General features: G+C 49.4%; 1 pseudogene; it reads left to right on the forward strand.

Annotated features, from left to right (window-relative positions):
* The first annotated feature begins 7844 nt into the window (after positions 1 to 7844).
* LOC141585497 (phospholipid phosphatase 2-like) overlaps positions 7845 to 17767 on the forward strand; it is a 133020-nt pseudogene continuing 123097 nt past the window's right edge.

Raw genomic sequence — 17767 nt, forward strand, 5'->3', positions numbered from 1 at the left:
ATCATTTTTGTCAAAGTAGAGTCTCACTGTGTTGCCCAGGCTGGCCTTGAACCCCAGGCCTCAAGCATCCCTCCCGCCTTGGGGTCCCAGAGTGTCGGAATTATAGGTGTGAGCTACCATGCCCAGAAATTACAAGGGTCTTTATAAGCGCAAGAAGGAGGTAGAAGAGTCAGAACTGGAGGAGATGTGATGATGGAAACAGAGGAGAGAGAGGGATATTTGAAGATGCTACATTTCTACCTTGAAAGAGGGAGTTAGGAGCCATGAGCCGAGGAATGAGGGTGGCATGAAGCTAGAAAAGGCAATGGAACACATTCTCTCTCGGCCCTCCAGAAGAAGAGCAGCCCTGCTGACATCTTGACTTTAGCCCTGATACACCTGTTTTGGACCTCTGAGCTTCGGAACTGTCAGATAGTGGACTTGTGGTGTTTTAAGCCATTCAATGTAGGGTAGTTTGTAAAAGGAGCAAGAAGAAATGAACACAAAGCCAGGAGCAGTGGCTCATGTCTGCAATCCCAGCATTTTAGGAGGCTGATGTGGAAGGATCAGTTGAGCCCAGGAGTTCAAGACCAGTCTGTACAACATAGTGAGACCCTGTCTACAAAAAATAAAGCCAGCCATGGTAGCATGTATCTGCAGTTTTAGCTACTAAGGAGGCTGAGGTGTGAGGATTGCTTGAGCATATCAGTTCAAAGTTGTGGATAGCTGTGATAGCACCACTGAACTCTAACCTGGGTGACAGAGGTCTTGTCTCAAAGAGAAAAGAAAAAAGAGTGAGCATGGTGGAAATGGGGACAGATAGCAATATTAAATAGATTGTCAGGGTCGTCCTCATGTGTGAAAATTAGCAAAGGCTTGAAGAAGGGAAAGGAGCTGGCCAATTTGCTTAGGGAAGAGCAATGCAGCCAGAAGCCACAGAATCAAGGCGCTAGGAGGGAGCTCCTTGTGTGTCTGAGGCTCAGGATGGAGGCCAGTGCAGCAGAGAGAGAGAGGGAGAGAAGTATGGAAGAAGGCCAGGGAGCTGCTGGGCTGGAATCAGCACACATTTTGCAAACCCTGGGAGGTTATTGCTGGGGCTTTGACTTTTACTCTGACTGAGACGGTAACTGCAGGAAGGTTCTGAGCAAAGGTGACATGATCTGTCTCCCTATTTAAAAGCACCTCCTGTCTGCTGAGTTGAGAAAGACTGTGGGAAGACTTGGGTAGAAGCAGGGAGGCCAAGCTGTCACTAAAACCGGGTGGGAAATAATAATGGTCCTGACCAGGGTCATGGCGGTCATCAAGGTTGAGTTTGATTCAAATTGAATTATTAATTAAAAAAAAAAACACAACTATCTTCCCCAGTCCTACCAAGTAAAGGATGCTAGATTATAGCAATCTCAGGCCAGGCCAGGTGCAGTGTCTCACATCTATAGTTCCAACAATTTTTGAGAGGCAGACATGAGAGTATCTTTTGAGACTAGGAGTTTTAGAGCAGCCTGAGCAACACAGCAAGACCTCCTCTCTACAAAAATAAAAGAAATTTAATAATAAATATAGCCAGGCATGGAGATGTATGCCTGTGGTTCCAGTTACTCAGGAGGCTAAGGTGGGCAGATCTCTTGAGGCTAGAAGTTTGAGGCCAGCTTGGGCAACATAGCAAGACTTCTCTCTACTAAAATTTTTTTAAAAATAGCCTAGCATGGTGGCACTTGCCTGTATTCCCAGGTGTTGGGGAGGATGAGGCAGGAGGATTTCTTGAGGCCAGTTGGTCAAGGCTGCAGTGAGCTATGATTATACTACTGCACTCCAGCCTGGGTGACAGAGCAAAACCCTGTCTTAAAATACAAATACAAATAAAATCACAAGTTGGACCAGTCCTGTCTGGGCTATGCAGGCCTTGCAACCACATAGCTGCATGATTGGGTTGTGTTACTGTGGATGAGGAGACCCCTGCCCAGTTGTTGTTGGCTATATAACTAGTTTATTTTTAAATACAGTAATCAAATCTATTTCATCGTACTTGATTATCTCAGGTGCGGGTTTGGAATTCTCCTTGGAACAGTTGTAACATCTTATTGGTTCCATCATTCCATAATTTTTTTATCTGATTTTTTTTTTAAATTGAGACAGAGTCTCACTTTGTCACCCAGGCTGGAGTGAAGTGGCACCATCTTGGCTCACTGCAACCTCTGCCTTCCAGGTTCAAGCAATTCTCCTGTGTCGTTCTCTCAAGCAGCTGGGGTTAGAGGCGTGTGCCACCACACCTGGCTGATTCTGTATATTTTTGGTAGAGACAGGGTTTTACCGTGCTGGCCAGGCTAGTCTCAAACTCCTGACTCAAGTGATCTGCCCCCTTGGCTTCCCAAAGTGCTGGGATTACAGGCATAAGCCATTGTGCCCAGCCTATATTTGATCAGTTTTTAATAAAATCAGAATTGATATTAGACTACTTAAGCTGTTTTGATTAACATAAGATGAAATTTTGTTGTTTGCATTTTATCTTGCACTTCATCCAAGATTGACGTCATGCTGGCTACATCAAATCAATACTTGAACAAATGCAAAATCAGAACTTTTTTTTTTTTTGAGACGGAGTTTCGCTCTTGTTACCCGGGCTGGAGTGCAATGGCGTGATCTCGGCTCACCGCAACCTCCGCCTCCTGGGTTCAGGCAATTCTCCTGCCTCAGCCTCCTGAGTAGCTGGGATTACAGTCACGTGCCACCATGCCCAGCTAATTTTTATTTATTTATTTTTTTATTTTTAGTAGAGACAGGGTTTCACTATGTTGACCAGGAAGGTCTCGATCTCTTGACCTCGTGATCCACCCGCCTCGACCTCCCAAAGTGCTGGGATTACAGGCTTGAGCCACCGCGCCCGGCCGGTCGCCAGCCACTCTTATTGAACGTCCTGCCTTCCTCCTCAAAGGGTCAGTTTCTAAGCATCCCTTCACCCCCTGAGCACAGTCACGCTCAGACTTTTGAATTCTGCATGTCCACATACCTTCTGGGTGTTGAGGGAGGGTGATATATACGTATAATTCATTTGCCCCAAACTTCATAAAAGTTATCCATTTGAGCTCTTTGAAAATGCGACATCAACTTTTGTTCGGCAGACTTTTAGAAGAGGAATGGCACGGGAGGGTTCCTAACTCCCCTTGGGAGCTCAAGACTGAAGGGTTTGTCAGTTTGTAATTGGGTAAAAATAGTGTTTACTGGGAGTTTAACCGCATGTTTTAATACTTTTCGTAGAATAGCTCAATAATCCTCACAATTACGCCGTGAGATAGATACTATTATACACCATCTTTCAAATAAATTGAGGCACAGAAAAGTTACGTAATTTGTCCAAGAACACACGACTAAGTAGGTTGGAATTCAAGTAACCTACCTCCAGAGCTGACGTTGCCACTAGACTTTTGTCTTCCTCGCAAAAGCCCTTATTGATTGTATATGTGTCATAAAGATATAAATACTCCTGTATATTTCTGAGTAACCATAGTTTCTTACACATCATAGTTTGTAAGATCTGTGTAGGTCTGTGTCCTAGTCAGCACAAATCTAAGCCAGCAGAAAGTTATTTGCCCCCTCCTTCAGAAAAATCAGGTGGAATGCTTTAAACACCCGGCATTTGAAATTGTGTCATCTATTTGTGTATGTTTACTGATTTGCTGTCTGCAACCTGACCCACAAAGTGATAACTGTATGAGTGCAGGGGCTCTGTCTACCACTGAAGCACCAGCACCTAAAATAGTGCCTAGTGGATACAGGTGCTTCACAATATTTATTAAACAAAAAGAAAGGGAATCGTCCCACATTAAGACAGTGCATAATATAAAAACTTCACCCTAAATCATCAATGAATCTTTGAAACCACAATGTTTATTTTCAATAGTCATTTAATTGTGTCAAGTTTGTTTTATTAGCCAAAGTTTGTAGTATCATACTGACCTTTTATGCTATTTGGTGCCTGGAAAATATGCAGCAGAGGCTTTTCTTTTTCTTTCTTCCTTTTTCTTTTCTTTTTTCTTCTTTTTTTTTGAGGCAAAGTTTCGCTCTCGTTACCCAGGCTGGAGTGCAATGGCACGATCTCGGCTCACCGCAACCTCCGCCTCCTGGGTTCAGGCAATTCTCCTGCCTCAACCTCCTGAGTAGCTGGGATTACAGGCACGCGCCACCATGCCCAGCTCATTTTTTGTATTTTTAGTAGAGACGGGGTTTCACCATATTGGCCAGGATGGTCTTGAACTGACCTAGTGATCCACCCACCTCAGCCTCCCAAAGTGCTGGGATTCCAGGCATGAGCCACCACGCCTGGTACCTAATTCCTATTCACTGGTCATGGATGGGAGCTATGGAAACTTTCCCCAGAATACATGCTGGCCCCATCAGAAGTTCAGGGTTCGGACTCCTAAGAGATGTTCCTCTGTTTGTGCTACACATCCAAATAATCCATCTCAGTCCACTGTCAGACAACTTCCAGGAATGACAGTGGCTGTAGTCTAGCTGGAAAAACACTGAAGTAGGAGTCAGCAGACCCCAGGACTCTTTTGACTCAGCCGCTAACAACTTAATGTGGCCTTGGGAAAAAAAAAAGCTGGAGCGACCATGCCTGTAATCCCAGCACCTTGGGAGGTCGATGTGGGAGGATTGCTTGAGCCCAGGAGTTTGAGAGCAGCCTGGGCAACATAGCAAGACCCCATCTCTACAAAAAATTTCAAACATTTTTCCAGGTGTGGCAGTGTCCTCCTGTAGTCCCAGATACTCAGGAGGCTAAAGTGGGAGGATCACTTGAGTCCCGGAGGTCAAGACTGCAGTGAGCCAAGGTCATGCCACTGCACTCAAGCTTGGGCTTCAAAGTGAGACACTGTCTCAGGAAAAAAAAGCTGGAGCTTTTGTTTCACATTTGTAAAAGGTAAATGATATTATCTCCTTTATGGAGTTACTGTGAGGATGGAAATACAATTATTTCTTTTCCCTCCCCTTTTAGAAATACAATGAGATAGGCATAGTGGACAGGTGAGGTGGCTCATGCCTGTAATCCCAGCACTTTGGGAGGCTGAGGCGGGTGGATCACCTGAGGTCAGGAGTTCAAGACCAGCCTGGCCAACATGGTGAAACCTTGACTCCACTAAAACTACAAAAATTAGCCCAGCGTGGTGGCATGTGCCTACAATCTCAGCTACTTGGGAAGCTGAGGCAGGAGAATTGCTTGAACCCGGGAGGTGGAGGTTGTAGTGAGCCGAGATCATCCCACTGCACTCCAGCCTGGGAGACAGAGCAAGACTCCATCTCAAAAAACAAAAACCAAAACCCGGTGTGGTGGCTCATGCCTGTAATCCCAGCACTTTGGGAGGACGAGGTGGGTGGATCATGAGGTCAAGAGATCGAGACCATCCTGGTCAACATGGTGAAACCCTGTCTCTACTAAAAATACAAAAAATTAGCTGGGCATGGTGGCGCGTGCCTGTAATCCCAGCTACTCAGGAGGCTGAGGCAGGAGAATTGCTTCAACCTGGGAAGCAGAGGTTGCAGTGAGCCGAGATTGCACTCCAGCATGGACAACGAGAAGGAAACCCTGTCTCAAAAATAATAATAACTGGGGCCGGGAGCGGTGGCTCATGCCTGTAATCCCAGCACTTTGGGAGGACGAGGTGGGTGGATCATGAGGTCAAGAGATCGAGACCATCCTGGTCAACATGGTGAAACCCTGTCTCTACTAAAAATACAAAAAATCAGCTGGGCATGGTGGCGCGTGCCTGTAATCCCAGCTACTCAGGAGGCTGAGGCAGGAGAATTGCTTGAACCCAGGAGGCGGAGGTTGCAGTGAGCCGAGATCGCGCCATTGCACTCCAGCCTGGGTAACAAGAGCGAAACTCCGTCTCAAAATAATAATAATAATAATAATAATAATAATAATAACAACATAGGCATAGGCCCTGCACGTCGGTGGGATTCGAACCCCTGCGCCTCGGGCAGGGGAGACACTTGGAGAGAAAAGCTGGGTCCCAGGCTTCGGGGCCTCGGGAGACCCAAACCTGTTCTGCGAGTTTTCAGGCCGGATGGGGGATGGACCCCCTCCCCCGCCAGGGTGCCGGGAACAAAGGCGGAGTGTTTGCTCTGTGGCTGAAGGGACAATGGCCCCCCGCAGTTCTGTCACCGCGGGGGCGGGGGTGCGCCCCTCCCCAGCAGGTTTCCTGGTTCTCTGGCCAAGTCCTCTGGCCTCCGAAGTAGACTCTCGTTGTGGGGCGGCAGGGGACAGCACGAGGTCCCCGTGGGGTGTCTGCCAGCCCTGGGCGCCATGTCCCGTGGGGTGTCTGCCAGCCCTCGGCGCCATGTCCCCTGGGGTGTCTGCCAGCCCTGGGCGCCATGTCCCGTGGGGTGTCTGCCAGCCCTGGGCGCCATGTCCCGTGGGGTGTCTGCCAGCCCTGGGCGCCATGTCCCGTGGGGTGTCTGCCAGCCCTGGGTGCCATGTCCCGTGGGGTGTCTGCCAGCCCTGGGCGCCATGTCCCGTGGGGTGTCTGCCAGCCCTGGGTGCCATGTCCCGTGGGGTGTCTGCCAGCCCTGGGCACCATGTCCCGTGGGGTGTCTGCCAGCCCAGGGCGCCATGTCCCGTGGGCTGTCTGCCAGCCCTGGGCGCCATGTCCTGTGGGGTGTCTGCCAGCCCTGGGTGCCATGTCCAGTGGGGTGTCTGCCAGCCCTGGGTGCCATGTCCTGTGGGGTGTCTGCCAGCCCTGGGTGCCACGTCCTGAGCAGCTGTGCTGTCAGTTACTTAAACGTGTGTGGCACTTTCTGGTTGCCAGGCCCTCAGCAGCATGCAGATAACCGAAACAGTTCCGTAAACGGCCTGTGAGGGAGGGGCAGCCGCGCGGAGTCGCCTGCTGGAGGCTGCACAGCCGGGAGGTGCCGCCGGGGTGGGGTTGGGTGTGGCTGCTGCGTGCCAGGGGTGGCGGCCAGGCCGAGGGCACCTCCATCTGGAAGCTGCCGCCCGTCACGGTGCAGTCCACAGGTTCCAGACGGGGCTGTGGGGGCAGCGTGAGGGCGGGAAGGCTCCCGGGGGTCAAAGGAAGAGAAGGTGCCTGTTCCGGGGACCCCAGGGTGAGCTTTCCAGGCAGAGGGAAGCCCGGGGCCGGTTGTCATGGGGGTGTCTGAGTCTAGCTGGAGTTACTGGGGCAGGGAGGTCGGAAACGGAGGCCAACCGGTGTGAGGCTCCGCCTGCTGAGAGCCGCGGGGAGAGGCTGCAATCCTGTGACCCCGACCTTCCACGGCGGGGCAATTGCAGGAGCCTCCTCCCTGGTCTCTGCCCTCACTCAGCGGCGCCAGCCGCCCCTGCGCCCCAGCAGAAGCCGGGCTCTTACAGCGCATCTCCCTCTGCCCCAGCGCTCGCCTCTCCAGGCACCAGCCCGGCTCTGGGCCCCTGCACTGCCCGTTCTGTTCTGCATTCCCTCCGCCTTTTCTGCCCTGTGAGGCAGATCTCTGCTGTCTTCACTGCTTTATTTCCCCAGACTCAGCCAGCATCAAAGGTGTGCCGTGTCCTAGGACCCTTGCAGCTGGCATGCAGGGAGGAGTGTGAGGCTCCCTGTCCCTCCTCAGACTCTCAGAATTCAGAAAAGCCACGCTTTTTTGTCCTTGCCCTGCTGGGCCAAAAACGCCCTGCCTTCGTTATTCTCTGGGGTAGACACCCTGCGCTTTTGTTGTGCACCTGCCGAGTGGAACAGGGAGCTGCCCCGGCCCCTGCCCTCTGTAGCTGACTCCGGCTTCCCTGGCCACCCTGAGCCCAGCAGGGCCCCGGGAGCCCCAGTGCTGTGTGACACCTTCTGCAAGTGTGGAATTGAGAAGAATGTGCTTTTCGTCCCTGAGTTACCATGTGGCTGGCATGTGCCCTGGCACGAGGGTCAGTGGCGGGCAGAGGTGAGCAGGAAGGCACCTCCGCTGTGCCCCTGCTTTTGCCTTTTCCTGACTTCTCTGGCCAGCTCTTAGGTTGAAATAAGTCCTGCCTGTTTTAACAGATGTTTATTAAACATCTGCGCTGGCCAGGCTCTGAGCAGCCTCCAGGGTCTCTGTCCTGAATACAATAGGCCCCTCCTGGTGCTGGCGGGTGGAGGTGGGGAGATTAAGTCCAGTGTCCCACAGGTGACTGCGTAATTCCACATGGGGCAACAGGGAGAAAGAGCAGACCTTCCCTTTTATTTTTATTTATTTATTTATTTATTTATTTATTTATTTTCTTTTAATAAATTGAGACAGAGTCTCGCTCTGTTGCCAGGCTGGAGTGTAGTGGCACGATCCCGGCTCACTGCAACTTCCATTTTCCGGTTTCAAGCAATTTTTCTGCCTCAGCCTCCCAAGTAGCTGGATTACAGGCACACGCCACCACGCATGGCTAAACAGACCTTTCCTTTTGTGAGAGGGACGCTGGTGGGGACAGCCGGGAGGGGAGATGAAACTGAGTGGAAGTGGGAGTCACTTTGGTGCCCGGCACGTTGTCTCACACCTGTAATCTCGGCACTTTGGGAGGCTGAGGCTGGGGGGTCGCTCTAGCCTGGGAGTTTGTGACCGGCCTGGTCAGCATCAGACCCCTGTCTCTACCTTTAAAAATAAAAATAAGATATTTTGGGCAGAGAGAAGTCTCTGTGCAAAGGCCCAGAGGTGAGTGTTTGCCTGTTTTTTTTTTTTGTTTTTTTTTTTTTTTGAGACGGAGTTTTGCTCTTGTTACTCAGGCTGGAGTGCAATGGCAGGGTCTCCGCTCACTGTAACCTCCTCCTCCTGGGTTCAGGTAATTCTCCTGCCTCAGCCTGCTGAGTAGCTGGGATTACAGGCATGCACCACCATGCCCAGCTGATTTTTTGTATTTTTAGTAGAGATGGGGTTTCACCATGTTGACCAGGATGGTCTCGATCTCTTGACCTCGTGATCCACCCGCCTCGGCCTCCCAAAGTGCTGGGATTACAGGCTTGAGCCACCGCGCCCGGCCTTGCCCGGTTTTTCAAGGAGCAGAGGGAGGGTGTGAGGGGGAGAGGGCCTGGGGAGTTCGTGCTTATCTGAGGGTGATGGGAAAGGAGTGTCGCTTGGGCCTCCCACGTGCTGTGAGAGAAGCTCTTCCTTGTTGGTGGGAGGCCTCAAGGCCAAGGCTGGTGTGGGGGCCCCATGGCCCAGCTGGTTTGAGAACCTCACAGCTCCCAGGCCCTTCTCCCCCTCCAGCCTCCCTGTCCTTCGCTGTCCTGTCACTGGTGAACTCCCTTTATAACCGAGGATTTTACTGTGAGGATGACTCCATCCGGTACCCCTATCATCCAGACACCATCACCCTTGGGCTCTGGCCGGGGTCACCATCACAGCCACCGTCTTCCTTGTAAGGCAGGAGGGGTTCAGAGGGACAGGGAGGGGGGCAGGATGGGGTACAGCCTAACCCTGGGTTCCTGATGGGGGTGGCCTGGAGGTCTGTGGGGGGCTGGGGGACACAGCCTTGCCCCGAGTGGTACTTGTGGGTAATAGGAACCCCCTTTTGTGTTTTGAGATGGAGTTTTGCTCTTGTTGCCCAGTCTGGAGTGCAATGGCAGGATCTCCGTGCACTGTAACCTCCGCCTCCTGGGTTCAAGTGATTCTCTTGCCTCAGTCTCCCCAGTAGCTGGGACTACAGGCATGCTAATTTTTGTATTTTTAGTAGAGACAGGTTTCACCATGTTGGTCAGGCTGGTCTTGAATGCCCGACCTCAGGTGATCCTCCCGCCTCAGCCTCCCACAGTGCTGGGCTGGCAGGTGTGAGCCACCGAGCCCAGCTAGGGCACCTTTAGAGTCTCCAGCTCTGCAGCAGCCTTGGGGAGGCCCGTGCGGAGGACTGAGGCCCACTAAGGGCCCATGGGCTGACCAGGACCCCCTCTGGTCACCGCGGCTGCCCCACACGCAGGTCTCGGCGGGAGAAGCCTACCTGGTGCCCACAGACCAGCTCTATTCCTGCTCTGACTTCAATAATTACGTGGCTGCTGTGTACAAGGTGCTGGGGACCTTCCTCTTTGGGGCGGCTGTGATCCAGTCTCTGACGGACCTGGCCAAGTACACGATCGGCCACCTGCACCCCAACTTCCTGGCCATCTGTGACCCCGAGTGGAGCTGGGTCAACTGCTCGGTCTACATGCAGCTGGAAAGCATGTGCAGGGGAAACGCTGCTGGCGTCACCGAGGCCAGGTGAGTGTGGATGAGCAGCCTTCACTCTGGGGGCAGTGGGAGCTGAAGAAGCCGCAGAAGCCAGATGATTAGGAGCCAGCAGGCAGGGAGTCAGGCAGGAGTGGGGCCTCAGGGCTCCAGGTGCCCCGCAGACAGCAGGAGGCCGCGGGGAGCGTGCTGTCTCCCTTGAGTCTCAGCCCTGCCCTCTTCTGCGCTGTCTTCTTCTGTTTTTTTTTTTTTTAAAGATGGGTTTTCGCCATGGTGGCCAGGCTGGTCTTGAATTCCTGACCGCAGGTGATCCACCCACCTTGGCCTCCCAAAGTGCTAGGATTACAGGCGTGAGCCACTGCGCCCAGCCATGCGCTGTCTTCTTACCATTTCTACTGATAGGTCCTTAAACGTTTCAACTCATCGTTGTCCTTTTTAAAAAAATCAAAATATTGACTGACAAGCCTAGAGTCATGTCAGACCAGAAAAAATCAATCAATCAAAATAAAATTTGTATAAGTCACCATTTCTTCCATTTTAATGTATACAGTTCATTTTTAGTACATTCACAATGCTGTACAGCCATCTCCTCTACCTAATTCCAGAATATTTTCATCTCATCAGAAGGAAACCCCACAGCATAGGTAACATGGCAAAACCCCGTCTCTATGACAAATCAAAAAATTAGGCCGAGCTAGGTGGCTCATGCCCATAATCCCCGCACTTTGGGAGGCTGAGGCGGGCAGATTACCTGAGGTTGGGTGTTTGAGACCAGCCTGGCCAACATGGAGAAATCCTGACTGTATTAAAGATACAAAATTAGCCAGGCATGGTGGCACACGCTTGTAATACCAGCGAATACCACACCATGAGCAACAGAACCCTGCAGTGCTCTAGTTGCCATCACGGGAGTGTTGCCAGGATGCTATGGGCAAGAGGGTCTTGCAGTGCCCCAGCCACCAGCCGGGGGCGTGACCCCACTCCACCGAGAGTAAGAGTGCCCAGCAGCACAGGCACCACACTTTGAGCAAGAGGATGTAGCACTGCCCTGTTTGCCAGCAGCGGGCATATTGCCACTACACTGAGCAAGTGGGCCCTGCAGGGCTCCAGCTGCCAGCAGGTGATGCTGGTCACCACACTGTCAGAGGGCCCTGCAGTGGACCTAGCCAGAAGGGGGCGTGGGCACAGCATCGTGAGCAAGAGGGCCCTGCAGTGCAGGCCCCCAGTAGGGGCCCCCACACCCACCTTTCAGATTCTTGAGGCTCCTCCACCGGTGTGCATCCTGTCACACCACCAGTGTGCATTGAGTCACAACGGTCTGCAGAGTTGCGTTCTCCTCCTTACAGAACTGGGGGGCATTGTGAGGGTGGAACTGCGTCCTCCTCAGCACACACCTTGGGGCGGGGTTCTTACTGCAAGAGGGGCTTGCGGTGGCCCCAGCTGCCATCAGGGGGGTGCTGACACAGGACCATGAGCAAGAGGTCCCCGCACGCCTGGCCACCAGCAGGGGGCGCCCGAGCGTGCCTTTTCAGTGGGCGTCAGGGCGCCGGCGTGCATCGCGTCAGGGCAATCTGCGGAGCTGCGTTCTCCACAGCACAGACGTAGTGGGCACAGCCTCGGTTTGGGACAACTCTGGGCCGTGTCCACGGTGAGTAAAATCCTTCCTGTCTGCATTCCTGACTGCTGAGGGTCAGAGACTAGTACGAAGAGCTCTGTGTGGGAAACTGGACACGAAAAGCCCCTCTGAACCCTGCGCACCTGGGTTCTCCCGCCCAAGGCCAGGCGGCTGCGGTGTGAGGTGCACCCAGCAGCCTCAGAAGACAAATGGAGCGTTCCCGAGGCAGAGATGGCCTCTGAAATACGGATACAATAAGCCCAGTGCTCAGGTAGGAAACACCTAATGCTAATGCAAGGCCTCAGTCCAAACATGTTGCTATAAAATCCGCACTAGTCATGCGGCCCTGCCAGTACCGCAGTTTCAATACTCAACACGGACATATCAGTGCAAACGTAGAAACTAACGTATGGTTAGGGTTTAGGGTGAGGATTAGGGCTAGCGGATAGGGTTAGAGTTCGGGGTTACCAGTTAGGGGTTAGGATACAGGGGTTAGAAAAATTTTAGGCAAACTTGAAGGAAGGAATGATGCATGAATCATGCCTGAAGCACCAGAACGGAAAACAGGGCTTGGGGCTTCAAGCTCTTAGCGGTGGCAGCTGAGTGAGGTTTCTCATGGGCTCCAGCTGGGCGACCGCCGGTTGTGGGGATGGTTCCCTCAGCGTCAATAGTCATACAGCCAGCTGGCAGCTGGGCTTTTTGTCATTGACTAATTGGTTTATTCATGTTTTTAAGTCAGTTTGCATGCCTCGAAGTTCGGTTTCCGTTTGCTTAGGCAAGACCTCAGGCTAACGGTTTCCTCCTTTTTTGCTTTAACATATCAAAACCATAATTCATTTTCATTTTATTTTCCTGGCATTAATAAAAGTAAGTTCACATTTTTGTTGTCATTCAGAAAGTCAGTTTAATTGGCAGCCTATTTGTGATGTTGCATAAAATGATGTCTGTTAATTATTAGCATCTTAGATTAGATGAAATATGTTAACTCTATTAAGCTTTGTTATGAAACCATCACAGGAGTTCAGTTGCTTTTTTTTCCTCCTAGGCTTTAACCAATTAAAATACACTCAAGCATCTCCTAACAATGTGGATACTGTCTGAGAAATGTGTCCTTAGTGATTTCATCTTTGTGCAAACACCATCGAGTGTCCTTATAAAACCTGGATGGTGTAGCCCCCTTCACACATAAGTGATATGGTATAGCTTCTTGCTTTCAGGCTACATACCATTCCTTCATAGCTCATCTCTGTACTGAATGCTGTAGTCAAATGTCACACCATGGTGATTGTGGATTGTGATCCCAAAATATCTGAGTCAGGTCTCAGTCAAGTAGAAAGCTTATTTCGCCAAGGTTAAGGACATGCTCATGACACAGCCTCAGGAGGTCCTGACAACATGGGCCCAAGGTGGTCAGGGTAGAGCTTGCTCTTATATATTTTAGAGAGACAAGAGACACCAATCAATATGTGCAAGATGTAAAGTCATTTGGTTCAGTGAGGTGGAACAACTGGAAGTAGGAAGGCGGGGTAGGGGGTGGTTCTAGGTCAGAAGTAGATAAAACAAAAGTTGCATTCTTCTGAATTTTTTGATCAGCCTTCCACTGAATACAAGTTAGTCTGGTTCAGTGAAGTTGCATTTTTACATAGACAGTAGGGCAGAAGAATGGTGTGATCTTGGCCCAGCACACCCGCCTCCTCCCTGGTTTAAGCGATTGTCTTGCCGCATCCTCCCCAGTAGCTGGGATTACAGGCATGCACCACCAAGCCTGGGTAATTTTTGTATTTTTAGTAGAGATGGGGTTTCTCCGTGTTTGTCAGGCGGGTCTGGAGCTCCCGACCTCTGGTGATCCGCCTGCTTTGGCCTCTCAAAGTCTTGGGATTACAGGCGTGAGCCACCATGGCTGGTCAGGAAGCTTATTTTGATTCTGATATTGTCAACTGTATTTCAGGTATAACATTGTTTTCCTTGGAGCGTTAAATACTGCGTTGGTATTGTATTACACAAATAAAACAGAGATCCCTTTTTATCACATTCATTGCTAGTGATATTGACAACTAAATTTAGATACATTCCACAGTCTGGGCTTCCAGTAATTCTTAGTGATCCTCTAAAGGTAAATTACTTTTTCTCACAAGACACAGTGACATCTAAAGTCACATTGATTGTCCTGCCACTTTTGTTTCTCTAGTTTCATCGATTTCTTCAAAGCATCTTTGGGGGAATAACTTTGACTATCCCTTTAAACTTTTCAGTATTAGAAAGCATCGTCATGAAACATTGAATAATTGTGGTCACAAATTCCCTTTACAGTCTTCCTTTGAATATTTTTTCCAATGGCAAATATTTGCTTTTGTTGTATTGTAGCTAAAAGGAATGCTGGGAAACAAAACAAAGACAAGAATTCATTATAATAAGTGATTCAGTCACAATCAATTGCTATTTTAATTTTTTTAATTTAATATATATAAATTAAATTAATAAACCGGTCGCCCCTCATTGGGCCACCCATGGAGGCGCTCAGGGACACCTGGGAAAGGGAGGGGTGGTCTTTGGCAAGAGGAGGAAAACCAGAGGCGCTCCTTACCCTGCGCGGGAGGGGCGCACCTTGCTTGACCACCTCGACGACCCTCCCTCTGAAGAGCTGAGCTCCTCCTCAGGACCCACACGCAGACCCCACGGCAGCAACCGGAGGAGGGGGCCCCAGGGGCTGGAACAGCACCACCGCTCGGCCTCGGGCACCTGAGGGACAGCCCGGAGTGCTCCAGGAGCACCGCAAAGGCCCAAGCGGAGCCAACGCTGACACCACCCTGGCAAGGGCAGCACGGCGGGCTGGCGGGACAGCCCCCCACCGCAGTGGAGAGGGGCCCACCCCTGCAAGGCAACAACCACAGGAGGCAAGAGGGAGGGATGCCTGCCGCGTCAGATGACCCCGCCGCCACCGCCCCCGCCAGGCAGAGGATCGGGGAAGCACAGTGAGGTCGAGCCGGATTCCGTACCCCTATGCCTCTCCCAAGGCAAACCCCACAGGCAGGGAGAGGAGAGGCAAGGGGCCCCCGCGGGCAGGACGAGAAGAGCAGTCCCATTCACCATGAATGGCCGTCCCTTGCCCGCCACGGATCGGTCACGGCCCGGGAGAGCATGACGTCACCACATCGATCGGAAGAAATTTTTTTTTTAAAAGTTATATTTTTGAAAACATCCTGCTGTAAATTGAAATAGTCTCCAAAATCTGAATTCTTTCCTTGGTTCTAAGGTGACCAGATTTCCTAGAGAGTGAACCACACCACAAGAAAAAAGATACGATAAATATGTTTACATGGATGTGTTATTTTAACATAAATCTTGTAAAATAGGCATTTCATTGAAATTATATATGTTTGCATAAATTACTTTGCAGCATCATGAATGCCCTTGTTTTGAAAAGTAGTAGTTAGTGTCAATTACTACTTATTATTAGTACAAATAAGTAAGCAGATATTTAAAAAAATTTATAATTTTTAAATAAAGGTTTTATTTTAAATTGGTTTTAGATTCACACTGAAATTGGGAGGAAAATGCAGATTTCCTGTGTAGACCCAAACTAGTTTCCCCTCGTATTAACATATCAACATGCGTCAGATACGTTATTAACATTTTTTTTTTTTAAGTTGGAGTCTTTCTTGCTCTGTAACCTAGGTTGGAGGGCAATGGCACGATACTGGCTCATTGCACCCTCTAGCTCCCATGTTTAAGTGATTCTCCTGCTTCAGCCTCCCAAGTAGCTGGGATTACAGGTAACCACCAGCACGCTTGGCTAATTTTTTGTATTTTTAGTAGAAATGGGGTTTCGCCATGTTGGCCAGGCTGGTCTGGAACTCCTGACCTCAGATTATTTACCTATCTAAGCCTTCGAAAGTTGTGGGATGACAGGCATGAGCCACCATGCCCAGCCTACTATCAGTATATTTGCTTTGGTTAGGTATCTGTTCAGATATTTACCCAGTTTTAAAATCACGTATGTATTTTGTAATTATCTTCTCACATCTCTCTTGTCTTTTTGTTCTCTGAATAGTTTTGCACAGTAGAATACTTAGTTTTGTAAAGTCTGTGTTATCAATATTTTCATGAATTGGTATTTGATGTTTTATGTTACAAGTCAACACCAAACTCAATGTCATATAGATTTTCTTTTAGATTTTTTATAGTTTTGCATTTAAAATTACAGTCTCTGGGCCAGGCGCGGTGGCTCAAGCCTGTAATCCCAGCACTTTGGGAGGCCGAGGCGGGTGGATCACGAGGTCGAGAGAGAGAGACCAACCTGGTCAACATGGTGAAACCCCGTCTCTACTAAAAACACAAAAAATTAGCTGGGCATGGTGGTGCGTACCTATAATCCCAGCTATTCAGGAGGCTGAGGCAGGAGAATTGCCTGAACCCAGGAGGCGGAGGTTGCGGTGAGCCGAGATCACGCCATTGCACTCCAGCCTGGGTAACAAGAGCAAAACTCCGTCTCAAAAAAAAAAAAATTACAGTCTCTGGACTATTTTGAGTAGGTTTTTGTTTTTCTTAATTTGTGTATTTATTCATTTTATTCTACATGGCTTCCAAAGTCTTCCATCACCGTCTTTGGGAAGGAATGGCTACAGCGGGCTTCATTTTGGTTTGAATTTCTAAAATTATTACATTGCGTAAACTCAATATTGAATTTTATAGGTATTTCAGGACAGTCAGGCGGGGTTGCACGTCCACCTAGAAACTGAGGAAGAGTGTCTGTGCGGAGCTCTGGCATCACCAGAGGGTGCACGAACCCACCCCTGACCAACTTCCCTCTGAGGTGCCAGAAGTGGCAAGGAGCTTTATCTTCCTCAGGGCAGCATGAAGGTCGTGTCAACTTGGTGTTATTCATTGGTGAGTAACAAACTTCCTGTCCAAAGCCCTGACTGCAGAGGAGAGAGTCTTTAGAGAGTACTCAGCAGAGGAAGGAATTCAGCTAGACAAAGGAAACCATCAAATCCACTGTTTTGACTACACTCTGATCTTGTCAGTGTCCAAGACACAGTGGCTGCTAATAAGTATTCTCACAGTGGTCTCTAATATAGTAATCACACCATACCCTAACACCAATATAATATTCACAACATGCCCTAACACTGATATCCACATCATGCCGTAACACTAATATATCCACACAGTAGCTTCTAATACTAGTAAATACAGTAGTATCTACTAAGTGAACTCTGTTGACATGGAGACTTTTATAAGGATTTCACAGCTTCGGTTGAACTATAGCCTCTATAATGGATTTTGATGAGGTCTTTGCTTTCCTGGCGTGGTATTGATATGGTTGTTCTAAAAAGTAGTTTGCTTTCCAATAATGTCATACTTCTAGGAATCTTCCAATAGCACTACAAAGTATAACCTGTTTCTTCTCTTAGATTTTGCAGCAGTTGTTGCTGTACCAGATTTACAATGTCCCAGAAAATACTTCAGTATATTTTGCCCAAAGTACACTCTCCCAGGTAACCACCACATAACCCCTAGATCAGGAAATCAGCACGGTTTCTACATGATAATTCAGTCTACAAACTCATTTCACTTTTACCTTCTGCACCACCTGGGAGTATGATGTGTTTTTCTTTGTTCTGATCCAGTTTTCTTTTCCTGGCACTGTGACCCAGACTTTCCTGCATATTTGTCACCTTGACACACTTAAAGAGCATACAAGTTTTTGTTTGAACACCTGTCTTCAGTTCTTTGCGGTATATGCCGAAGAATGGAATCATTGAGTCATATAGCAAATCTATTTGCAAGTGTTTGAAGAAACACCAAATGATTTTACACATAGGCTGGACCGTTTAATACTGTCAGAAGCAGTGTTTATGGGTTCAAGTTTCTGCACATCTTTGTCAACTCTTTTTTTTGTTTTGTTTTTTAGTATAACTATTCTAGTGTGAAATTATTTGATTTTTTTTTTTTTTTTTTTGAGACGGAGTCTTTCTCTGTCACCCAGGCTGGAGTGCAGTAGCACCACCTCAGCTCACT

This window comes from Saimiri boliviensis, chromosome 8 (genome assembly GCF_048565385.1).
Source record: "Saimiri boliviensis isolate mSaiBol1 chromosome 8, mSaiBol1.pri, whole genome shotgun sequence".
Lineage (NCBI taxonomy): Eukaryota > Metazoa > Chordata > Mammalia > Primates > Cebidae > Saimiri > Saimiri boliviensis.